This window comes from Crocodylus porosus, unplaced genomic scaffold, assembly GCF_001723895.1.
Source record: "Crocodylus porosus isolate Cpor-Errol unplaced genomic scaffold, CroPor_comp1, whole genome shotgun sequence".
Classification (NCBI taxonomy): domain Eukaryota; kingdom Metazoa; phylum Chordata; order Crocodylia; family Crocodylidae; genus Crocodylus; species Crocodylus porosus.
In genome coordinates this window covers 104,347,146-104,359,014 of record NW_017728943.1, presented here as the reverse complement: position 1 = coordinate 104,359,014, position 11,869 = coordinate 104,347,146, and positions in this window count along the sequence as shown.

The following is an 11,869-nucleotide window of genomic DNA, read 5'->3' as shown; positions in this document are numbered from 1 at the left end:
GCAGCAGCAGCAGCAGCAGAGGAATCGGCAGCGGGGGCAGCAGCAGCTGATCCCCCGAAGGTAAGTGGGGCGGAGGGCCTCGGCACAGCTGAGCTGGATCCGGAGGGGAAGCCCCCCAGGTCCCATATAGCTGAGCCGGTAGGGAGCCGCGCTCCCGAGCCGCGCAGCGCGAACTGTCCCAGGCTGGGCTGCCTGTTAGGGCCCCTGACACAATCACTCTTACATTCTTTGCTACAAAGTGATTCAGCTTCAAAAGGTGGGATGGTGCTCTCATCAAGACTCTTTTATAACTTGGTGTTTAGAGCATACACCTAGAAAGCAGAATATATGATTTGAATTGCCTTAAGCTAAGGAGGGCCTAGAACCGTAGTCACCACAACCTGGATGATTGCTTTCACTGCCAGGCAGTTATGCAAAAAGCAGATGGTATCATCAACCCTGATAAGTTGGCACCTACTCTGAAATGATGACTTTGCATTCTGGATCTTGAGTAGACAGAGGTTTCTGTGTTCCAGAACAGAAGAGGAATTCAAGGGTGAAGTTACATGTTACACTTTGACCACACTTAAAATATTGTGATCATTCACACATTGAAGCTTGCACTAAGTGCCCCCTTAGTGGCTCAAAGTTACACCACTTCAGGAAATGGTTAACTCTGGCTGGGCTACCTGTCTCATGTTAGGATAAATTCAGTCTGCTCCACACAAATAAAATGAGCAATTTGCAGTCCTCCAGCATCCCAGGTTGCACTACTTCCAGCTCCCCCTCAGATCAGGGATTGAGCCCATGTGTCCTGGCTTCTAGCCACACCCCTTCTCACTAGCCCCCTAGTGGCAAGTCAGAGCTATGCAGGTCAGATACTGTAGTAACTTTAACATGCAACTGTTCACAGCACATTCTAACTTCAACACTGATTAAGATTCCACAGATTTAGTATGGTTTAAATATAACAAGTAACTTCACTCATATAAAGGAGTAATTGCATGTTAGAATTAGCACGTATTAACCCCAAGGAATGTTAGTTGGTGTTCAGGTTAGCACATGCTATGAGCAGTCTCACATTAGGCGTTAATACTCTCTCTAAGGTGTACAGCTCTGACCTACAGCTACAGGGCTAATAAGCAGGGGCTAGGGGCTAAGAGCTAGGGGCTGCAAGTCTTCTCCATGCCTACCCAACTCAGTGGGTTCCTAGCCACAGTATTGCATATTCATCATTTTATCTCAGTAGAGCAGACAGAAGGTAAAGTAATCTGAACTAGGTGGCAGGGCTCAAAGATAATCCTCACCCAAAGTGTTCTTAGCATACTTCTGAGTCAACTGGAAAAGCATGTGTATATAAAGTATTACCAGTAGATAAAGATTTCAGTGCAGTATGTGATTCTGGTGTTTAAACAGCTGAGATATGTACTTGACCTGGCTCATACTCCTTATTGAAGATTTAGATACATCCTTTAAGTTATCACATCCATGCTATTACATCATTATTTTGCTGCCAAGCAACGAATTCCACAGTTTGAAATTAAGGGTAGGGTCACTAGACTTTAAGATGTAGTTTAGGGTTTTTTGGTCTATTCATTTTCCATTCCCAGTAGAGAGCCTTGGGACAGAATATATTCATTAGCATGTTTCAGAAGGCATTATATGGCAATTTCTGATCATATTGTACTTTAACAACTGTTGTTAGCACACTTTACCTATGCCAAATATTCCATCTCTACTTCCCAGGCTCCATCACAAATACTTCTGATGCACATAATGAATTCAACAAAGAACCCGTGCTGGAAATGTCCTCAATATCTTTTCCAACAACCCCTCAATATCTTTTCTAGTATTCAAGAATGAAAGAAGTGGGTATTTTTCAACTTGGATTCCATAATGCTGTTTTCCAATGATTCCTATAATGTCCTACTTTAATACATATTTAACATTAATATTTGCTTGGAAATATTTTCACATTTGTCACCTTTTCATTCTTACATACTCATCTCCTAGTCTGGCAACTTGAAAATCTTGGCCAATGTGTTTACTTCTCATGCCAATAGCAGTGTTTGTCATTATCTCTTGTGTCTTATGCTGCCTAGTTCCAGCATGGCTGAGCATTTTGAAATACCCACAAGAAAGGCTGTCACTTCATTCCCAAGTAGTTGGCCTATTGGGTAAGTTGAGATAACTGTCGAGGGTGAAATTCAGGCTCGGTGAAGTCAATGGGAATTTTTCCCTGTAACTTATGCAAAGCACACTTAACATTCTTTTAATAGACATTTGCCCATTTGTCACAAAGGCTCTGTGTTCAAGTTTACTATACTGGTTAGTATATAAGAGGTACGTACTTAGGTACATTGTAACTGGTTTGCAATGATTCTCAATCAGGGTGTCATGGGATCATTGTAAAGGTGCTGTAGGATGCTGTGTGTGGCAGTGCACCTTTGGTGCCTGCCACTTTAAGGGCTGGAAGCAGGCAGCCCAAAGATGCTTGATTAGGGCATCCATTTTAGGGCCCAGCTTTCATAAGGCAGAAGGCGACACCACATAAAGTAGGAGAACTTGCAGGATGTGAAGTTGCTGTGTGGTAGTGCCGGAGAGTGAGTAGAGAAGCCTGAAGGCCCAAAGGGTTTGCTCAAGGGGAGGAAGGGCAGTAGAGAGTGGCCCAGTAATGGGTAGTATGCTAGAGGCTCCTGTGAGAGGCAGGCAGAGTGCAAGAGTCCCTCGTGAGGTGGGGGTAGCATGAATGAGTGTGTATGAAAGAGGCCAGCAAAGGACTGAGTTTTCCCTGGCCTAAGACTGGGGAGCAATACCAATCTGGATGCCATCTGTGGGGCATGGGCCACAGTGTAGGGAAAGTTCAGAGCCACAGATAGTACCCCCCTGGCATTGGGGTAGTATGTGGATAGCCTCCCACTTATTATATCAGAGTAACATTTAAGTCATAGCAGGCAAGTCAGGACAGATTGCCCTAGGCAGGTGCATGGGCTAACATGAGATTTAGCCTCGGGAAGCCCCTGTCAACTGTGCAATATTAGCGATGTTAAATGTGCAAAAACCTACACATGATTCACAAGATAAAACCAGAGATTTCAAATAGAACTCTCTAGTTTCAAAATCATTCCTGATCTCTTGTTCTTTGCAACAGGAGGCTTGCTAGTTACTATATTATTTCTTTGTAGTAAAAAAAAAAAAAAAAAAAGTGAAAGCTTAAAGCTCGCATTTTCTGAGGGGTGCCTTGAGTCTAATGAGTGGTGCCTTGAGTTTAAAGAGACAACACCTATTGCCACTGACCCAGACAGCTTCCAGCTTCCTATGTTTTATATAGGCATTTCTTTCTGTACATACTTTTGATGCTTTTGGAAAGGAGAATAGCCATCTTTTCATACCTATTTAAAATTTTGACGAGACCAACAATCCTAATATGCTACAACTGTTTGCAAACTAATCTTTCTTCCAGAACAGACATACATACTATACTTTTCATTTTCAATCCTGGAGCATTTTTATATAACACAGCAGTGCAACACAATAAGTTTGTTTAAATTATCTATGAAAATTTATTTTGCATTTGTTAAAAGGATAGTATAAAGAAACGATTTACATAAAAATATAAAGACAAATCTATCTGGCAGGCAGAAGAACAGGACACGCCAATAGGTCTTTTTCTTCTCTAATTCCTCTGACTGTGTAATTCATAAACCATCTCTATTCAGGCACCAGTAACAGGAAACTGTGTCCAGAAGTGACATGAATGAAGGTCCCAATGGCACACACATGCTAGAGAAATGTATATACTGCTAGCCTTAGATTATACAGTATTCTGATCAACCCTATATCCCTCTTCTCCCACAGCTATTTTTACCACAGATCTTCCTGCCACCAGCTGACCTAGTGTCCATGTTGTCAGTCTGGTTTCATTTATCCATGGGCTCACAGCCATTTTTGTCCTGTTTCAAGGTAGCAATGAAACAGGAACACTGGGATTATTCAATGCTGTGCTTCCTCCCGTAAACCTTCCAAAAAAAATCCAGAGTCAGTGGAGCCTGTTTGGCTATCACCAATGCCAATGCTTAAGATATACTGATTTACAGTTACCTAGCATCTTTTCTTTGACAATCTGAAAACACTTTTTAAAGTAGATACTGTTTTCCCCATTTTACAAAAGGACAGACTAAACACTCATAGAATTTAGCATGGGAATTGTCCAAAGCCAAAAAGTAAGTCAACAGTAGAAACAGGAATAAATATTTCTTGACAAGTAGGCTTTGTTTTTTGCATACAGTTAATTAAACAATACTGTTTGAGTACTGTTTAATTAAACTGGTCTAGAAATCAATTGATACATCCCAACAAGGAATGTTTATCTCAGATTAAGCCCCCTATGTTGATTTTGTTTAAATTGTGAATGAGGACTTGACCTGTTATTCAAAAATAGGATTTGTTCCCATCAATTTGCTATGATTATACATGGTTGAATGATATTTTCAAATAAAGTATTCAGATATTTTTAATCAACCTACGGATTCTTCACAAAAGAATCTATTTTCCTACCACTGTCTTTTGAATGTTAAGATTTGAGGTCTTTAAGCAGTAGTTGGCACTGGGAAATTAATCAGAATACTGCGCTTTAGAAGCATATTCATCATCTTTAATAAAATACCTTTTGCTCCAGAACAGCGTTCAAGGGGCGCTTTTGTGAAATAGGTACTGTAGAATCGTTTAGAATGTATTCTTTCCTAGATGCTCTGGTCAATTTTCCTTATTGATTTAGTTGCAGTAAATCAGCATTCAGACTCTATGTAGACTAGCCAATGGTCCTCCACTCTAATTTAACAGATTATACTTCTAGAGACAAGATTTAATAATCCTATTGAATATACAAATTGAGTTGGTATAATCTCAGAAGTCCTCCTAGGTTTCTCAAACCTTACATTTTATCTTTTTGTTCATGTTTAATTTATCTGAACTAGTTTACCCATTTCAACTTCATATACCAGTTTGAAGCAAATGTCCAGGTTGGTTGTTATTTTATCTCAGTTTGTTTATCTACCACTGGCTACTAAGTATAGATTAGCGAAAGATTGTGTGAAAATACATGCTGTGTGAAAATACATGTGTGAGTGTGTGCATGTTTTAAGGTTTTAAGCACAAATAGCCTTTTGAATATCATTTGCCAGTCTGATATTTTAAAAACTGTACTGATATATAAATATAAATAATGATCTTAAAATGCCCTCTACATGAAACAAGTTGAAGAGATGAGATTATTAACTAAACCATTTGACATAAAATGTAAAGGAGTGCAAATTATTCTTTGTACTTGTGCTAATAGCATTTACTTAGAATAGTTTGGGGTTTTTTTAGTTAAATGACTTAACCAATTATATGCTTTATTTTCAAAACTGTTGCTGGAATGATGTTTTAGGCATGGTAGTCCAGGGATTATGCAAGAGGCAAGGGGATTTTTGGAGAGTGATATATTTTATTGGACCAACTGCATGGTTAGGATAAAGTTAGAGAGTTTTTGAAGGCAAGGCATTCTTCATCAGGAGCTGATGAAAAATGTCTTGCTTTTGATAGCTTCTAACTTAATCCTAACTATACAGTTAGTCCAATAAAATATATCGCCCCAAATCCTTGCCTCTCTCAAAGCTAGGGAATTTCTATATTGAATTATCAATATGAAAACCAGATTGTCTTGGCACATGAGCCAGCTACCTTAAAACCAGCTCCTACAGAATCTTAAGGGTTCCGTCCTGTGAAGTTTTCATCTACTAAAGCCTTTATGCATTTGCTAATACAAGTCTTGTACTGCAGAAACAATGCTCAGGAGCTTGTTGGATTAGAGCTTTACTGTGAGTGCAATGCTTATCACCTTTTTGGCTGTTAGTTGTTCTTAAGGTACTTGCCACTGAGAAAGGAGGTAATTTCAGAAACAGCTAAGCATGCAAATTTTCATGTACATCTATCTACTCAAAATACATTTTTTTGAAGTTTAAAACTTTGACATATGCAAGCCTGTGGTTCCATGTGAAAATATCTTCTTGTGGTATCTGTAGGCCTGACAGGAAGCATTAAGTGCTGGGAATCTCATGAGAAAGCTTGTTCTTATGAGATTTCTAGCTAAATTTTACAGACACAAGAGGATTAGATACTTCAAGGAAAAAATAGATAAGCAGAAAAAACATTAGGGCTCTGATTCAAATGAAATTGCCTGATGTGGGATTTTCACGGGATAGTTTCCTACTAATTTTATGTTGTGTCTAGCATCTGCTTTATTAGGTAGGAAGCCAAAGTTTCCCAAAGACGCATTCCTGGATCTTGGGCGAGCTGTAGTGGTATATTTTTACTCCTTCTCTACTGGTAGGTCCTGCTGGTTGTGAAAAACATGCCTTGTACATCAACTTTGCTTCAGGAACTCTTTAAATATGGCAAACTCTAATTCTCATAAAAAAAGGTCCCCCTGTACAGAGTAAGAAGCTAATACCTCCTGTTCTTACTGTGAAGAAGGATGGTGAAGAGGATGGAATCTTCATTGTGTTGGTGCCTGGAGTAGCTTAAATGATACAGGACAGGAGGAAAACAGCTCAATATTACTCCATATCTACCAAAGAGACTTAATAGGAGTACCCAGGTAGACTCTGCAGCTGCTCACAGCAGAAAAATTGGCAAGAGAAATAAAAAATACATCAGTCAGGTTCACTAATCAGACCTACTCTGGCCAATGCTTTAGCAAATCCTTTGTGTTAGAAGTATATATTGATCAGTGCTTCAGTAATACCTACATTAGGCAATGGTGGTGGATCTGTGGATCTAATTAAAATCAAGAGAATTAAGTAGTGTAGGTTACCAGTTTCAACACTTTGTTACCTGTAGCTGTATTCCAGAAGGACTGTGGGTTGAAACCTTGTGGACAATGATGGGTTTCAGGACATACAGGCTCTTAAGGCCCTTCTACCTCCAACCGTGCCAAGGCATTCCACCTCTGTAGAAATTTCTATAGCAATGCAAGAGCATTTTTCCCTTATGTCATCAGGGATTGTGGAATGCTACCAATTCGCACCAACAAACTCAGGGATCAGTAATACAGTTTGTCGCTGCTTTAAAAAAAGTTTTCAGGGCATGGTCAGTTTGTACAACTCTTGGGTGATGCCCTATGAGATCAGGTGATGCAGCATTGAGCAGTAATAAAATTCAAATGTTACTGTGTCAACTTTTACCTGCAAAAAGGTTATAGAAATAGGGGTTACCATGGCAAGTGCCAAGAAGGATTCCCTGGAATTTAGTGTGGAGTGGAAGGTGCACTGGTTGAGCCAATGGGGCTGAATACAGAAAACAAGGGACTTTCTTTATGGCCATTCTACATAAAGCATGCACACTGAAAAGAATTGCAGGACATGTCAGGCCAGTTGCAGGAGGTGGCACAGAACAGGACACACTGTTGTGGCCTGTCATGCACTTCAACAACCAGTAACACTTTAAAGCCATTCACCCAAGAAAGCATATAAGTAAGAAGCCCAGAAGGGGACATAAATCCAGAATGTATACTGTAGAAGGATACCAGAGTTCTAGTGCTACTGACCAAGACCTGGAAGTGTAAGTGCTATCTGAAGTAGTGGTAAGAGACAGGACTGGGGTTTCAGCCTTAACTGAAGGAGACCCTGTAGGAATGGAGGCTATTCCATAGTATGGGGGCTGATCTTTCTCTAATACCTGCATCTATGTAAAATCAGACTTTGCTACAGGTAACTTTAGAGAGAACCCTCATAATTATGAAGACTTACACTAGGGAAAAGGTGATCCCAAAAGGGGTACTTCAGGTAATAATTCAACTAGATGGGCAGTTGGTCAATTTACTCTTGTATGTGATTGAAAGAAATTATCCACTGCTGTTTGGCTGATCTTGGTTAGAGATACTGAGAGTGAACTGGAATCAATGAGGAAGGCATCTCAAATCCTTAAAAAAAACACTGTCAAGAATAGCAAAGTTGTGTGCTGCATGTCAGCAAATTCAGTGCAACTTAGGCTTAGCTTATCTGCACCCTTGGTCATGGCCTTGATCACCCCAGCAAGGTGACTGCCCAGTCTCCTCTTGAAGATTTCCAGGCTAGGTGATTGCACCACCTCTGGAGGAAGCTTATTCCACAGTCTGGACACTGTAACTGTGAAGTAGTTTTTCCTAATGTTGAGGCTGAAATGGTCTCCCAGGAGTTTGAGGTTCAACATTAAGAAAAACTTCTTTACAGTTAGAGTGTGAAGAATGTTGGGCTACTGTTACAGTTGATGAGTGATAATGGGCCTATGTATTTTTTGAAGGAATTGTGGATGTTACAAATTTCCAATGGAACCATAGAATCATAGAAAATTAGGGTTGGAATGTATCTCAGGGTGTCATCTAGTCTAACGCCCTGCTCAAAGCAGGACCATCCCCAACTATCTCGTCCCTGGCAAGGCTTTGTCTAGCCAGGTCTTAAAAACCTCCAAGGATGGAGATTCCACAGCCTCTCTGGGCAGCCTGTTCAAGTCTTTACTACCCTCCTTGTGAGAGTTTTTCCTCAAATATATAACCTAAAATTCCCTTGCTGCAACTTCATACCATTCCTGCTTGTTCTGTCATCTTCTACCACTGAAATCAGCCTAGATACATTCTCTTTGGAACCTGTCTTCAGGTAGTGGAAGGCTGCTATTTAATCTTTTTTCAGTTTTTTCTTCTGCAGGCTAAATAAGCCCAAACTGGGGCACCCCACTTGATACCGGCTGCCAACTAGACATCAAACCATTGATTATTACCCTTTAAATGTGATGATCCAGCCAGTTTCCTATCCATCTTACAGTCCATTCATCCAACCTTTACTTCCATAGCTTGCTCGTGAGAATGTTCTGGGAAACCATATCAAAAGCCTTGCTAAAGGTAAGGTATATCATGTCAACTGCGCTTCCCACATCACAGAGTTGATCATCTCATCATAGAAAGCAATCAGGCTGGTCAGGTATGACTTACCCTTGGTGAATCCAAGCTGATTCTTCCTAATCACTTTCTTGTCTTCCAAGTGCTTAGAAATGGATTTCTTGATGACCTGCTCCATGATTTTTCCAGGTACTGGGGTGAGGTTGACCAGTTTGTAATTCCCCAGATCCTCCTTATTTCCTTTCTTAAAGTTGGGCACTATATTTTCCCTTTTCCAATCATCTGGTACCTCTCCCAGCTACCACAAGTTTTAAAAGATAACGGCCAGCACCTCTGTAATCACAGTAGCCAACTCCCTCAGCAACCTTGGGTGCATCCTGTCCAGCCTCATGGACTTGTGTATGTCCAGCTTTTTAAAATAGTTCCTAACCTGTCATTTCACCACTTTCAGATACTCACTTCCTCCCTAAACTGGGCTGCCAGGTGCAGTAGTCTTGGAGATGACTTTGCCTGTGAAGACTCAGGTGAAAAAGGTACCAAGTACGTCAACCTTTTCCTTATCAGGTCACTAGGTTGCCTCCCTCAATTCAGCAAGGGACCCACACTTTCCCTGGTCTTCCTCTTGTTGCTGACATATTTGTAGAAACCCTTCTTGTTACCTTTCAAATTAGTGGTGATGTGTAGTGAGTGCATGGGGGTGCACATGCACCCCCTTAGAGCGCTGATGCACCCCCTGACAGCCAGCATTCCTGGGCAGGCAGGGCAGGTGAGAGTGCTGGTGTCCCCCCTGACAGCATTGACCATGGAGTGGGGGTGCCAGGAGAAGTGATCCCTGTGGTCCCCCCATGGCTGATCATGCCCACCTGGAAGTGCCAGTGGCGCACTGGAAGTACCAGCAGCACACTGCTGCCACTTCTGGGTCAATGCGATCGGCCACGGGAGGACCCCCCCCCGTCACTGACTGGCCACTGGGAAGTTCCCCCAAACACAGGAGGCACCGGGTCACCCATGTTTTATATCCCTTGCTAGCTGCAACTCCAGTTGTGCTTTGGCCTTCCTGACTTCATTGCTGCATGCCTGAGCAATACTTTTATACTCCTCCCCAGTCATTTATCCAAGTTCCCACTTCTTGTAACCTTCCATTTTTGTGTTTTAGCTTAATGAAGATATTCCTGCTAAGCTACGCCATACTTGCTAGTCTTCCTGGACATCAAGATGGTTTGTTTCTGTGCCCTCAGTAAGGTTTCTTTAAATACAACTAGCTCTCCTGGACTCCTTTCCCCATCAGAATGCCTCCCAAGGGATCTTGCCTATCAGTTCCCTGATGGACTAGCTGAACCGTTGCACAAACTCTCAAGCATGCATGCCAATTAGTATGCAATATGTCTTCTCACAAATTGGATTACTTCTTTCTCATTTACTGTAACACATCCCATGATCATACACAGGAGTCATCTGCTACTTTTTTCTTGAAAAGACATGTTTTGACCTTTTTCGTCCTGATGTTGTCACACACATACTCAAATCCCAAGGTGTGCAAATCAAGTGGGATAGGATATCTTTTGCCATTGCTCACTCCAAGTAGGGGACTTGGTCTGTATTACTGATCTCCACTAGGATTTTCTGCCTGTCACATGGGGCTAGGAAGGAATTTTTTCCCCCTTCTGCTGCTGCATACATCGGGGAATTTTTTTAACCTTTCTCAGAAGCATTAATAGGGTGTTGGCTACAGTCAAAGCTGGGGACTTTGACTGGGGTAAGTCAATGCTGCTGCTGGACCAGATTCTTGGTTAGAGGGTCTTGTGGGGGGACAAGATCAGGGTCAGATGGATCACAATACTTGGGGTCAGAAAGTGATCTCACCCCATGGTCAGATTGTTATGGGCCAAGGGAGTTTTGCCTTCTTCTGTAGCAGGGACCATGGCCGCCTTTCATGGATCTGTCAAGCAAATTTTAACCACCTTTGCAGCAGCAAGACATTGACTGCTGTGGCCCTCCTACATTACCTATGGCAGGTTAGGGTGTTATGTCTTGCATTTTATCAGGGTTGACTGTATTGTTTTGCTAATAAGTTAGACAATGGAATTGTATAGAATGGTTTGAATAGGGATGATCCTGCCTCAGGCAGGGGGCTGGACCAGATAAACTCTGGAGGTTCCTTCCAACACTACTTTTTAAATAATTTCTGTGATTCTATTTTGTTCACTTTTATTTTTCCTAAAGTTTGCTTAAAAGAAACACTGAAAGACACTTGGGTGTGGCAGCAAGCCTTCCTGGCCTGGGGAAACAGGATAGCAGCCTTGCACATGAGCAAGTAACTATTTACATTTGTACTTTAAAATAATACCATTTCTAGTGCTGAAAGCTTTCACTCAGGTGAGTACTGTATTCCAGTCTCGTGTGTATGTAACTATTAATTCTGTTTGGATTACTCATGTGATGAAAAGCTAGTTACATGAGTAAAGAGAGGTTTCTCAAAACAAGATTCTGACAATAATAATAAATACAATTAATGCTCATCATCTATATTCCAAGGGGATGTCAACAATTCTACCCTCCCCATTAGTCTGAGGAGTGTGCATATCTTAAAGGATTTCATTCCATTCTGGAGAACCAAACCTTTGAATTAAAACTGGCTTTAAAATAATCTACCAAACACTTAGTAAATAACCAAATGTGCCATTAAAAAGTAATTTAACTTATAATGGAAGTGAAAAAGCATATTGAAACATACTGAACAGGAATGTCAGTCACAACAGAATTTTCTCTCTTTCATAAAACTAAATGTAAAATTGCCAGAAATGATGGAAAATTTATTAGGATTCATAGATTTCATAGATTTCATAGACATCAGGGCTGGAAGGGACCTCGGGAGATCATCGAGTCCAGCCCCCAGCCCAGAGGGCAGGAAGTCAGCTGGGGTCATAGGATCCCAGCAAGATAAGCATCCAATTTACTCTTGAAGGTGTTCAATGT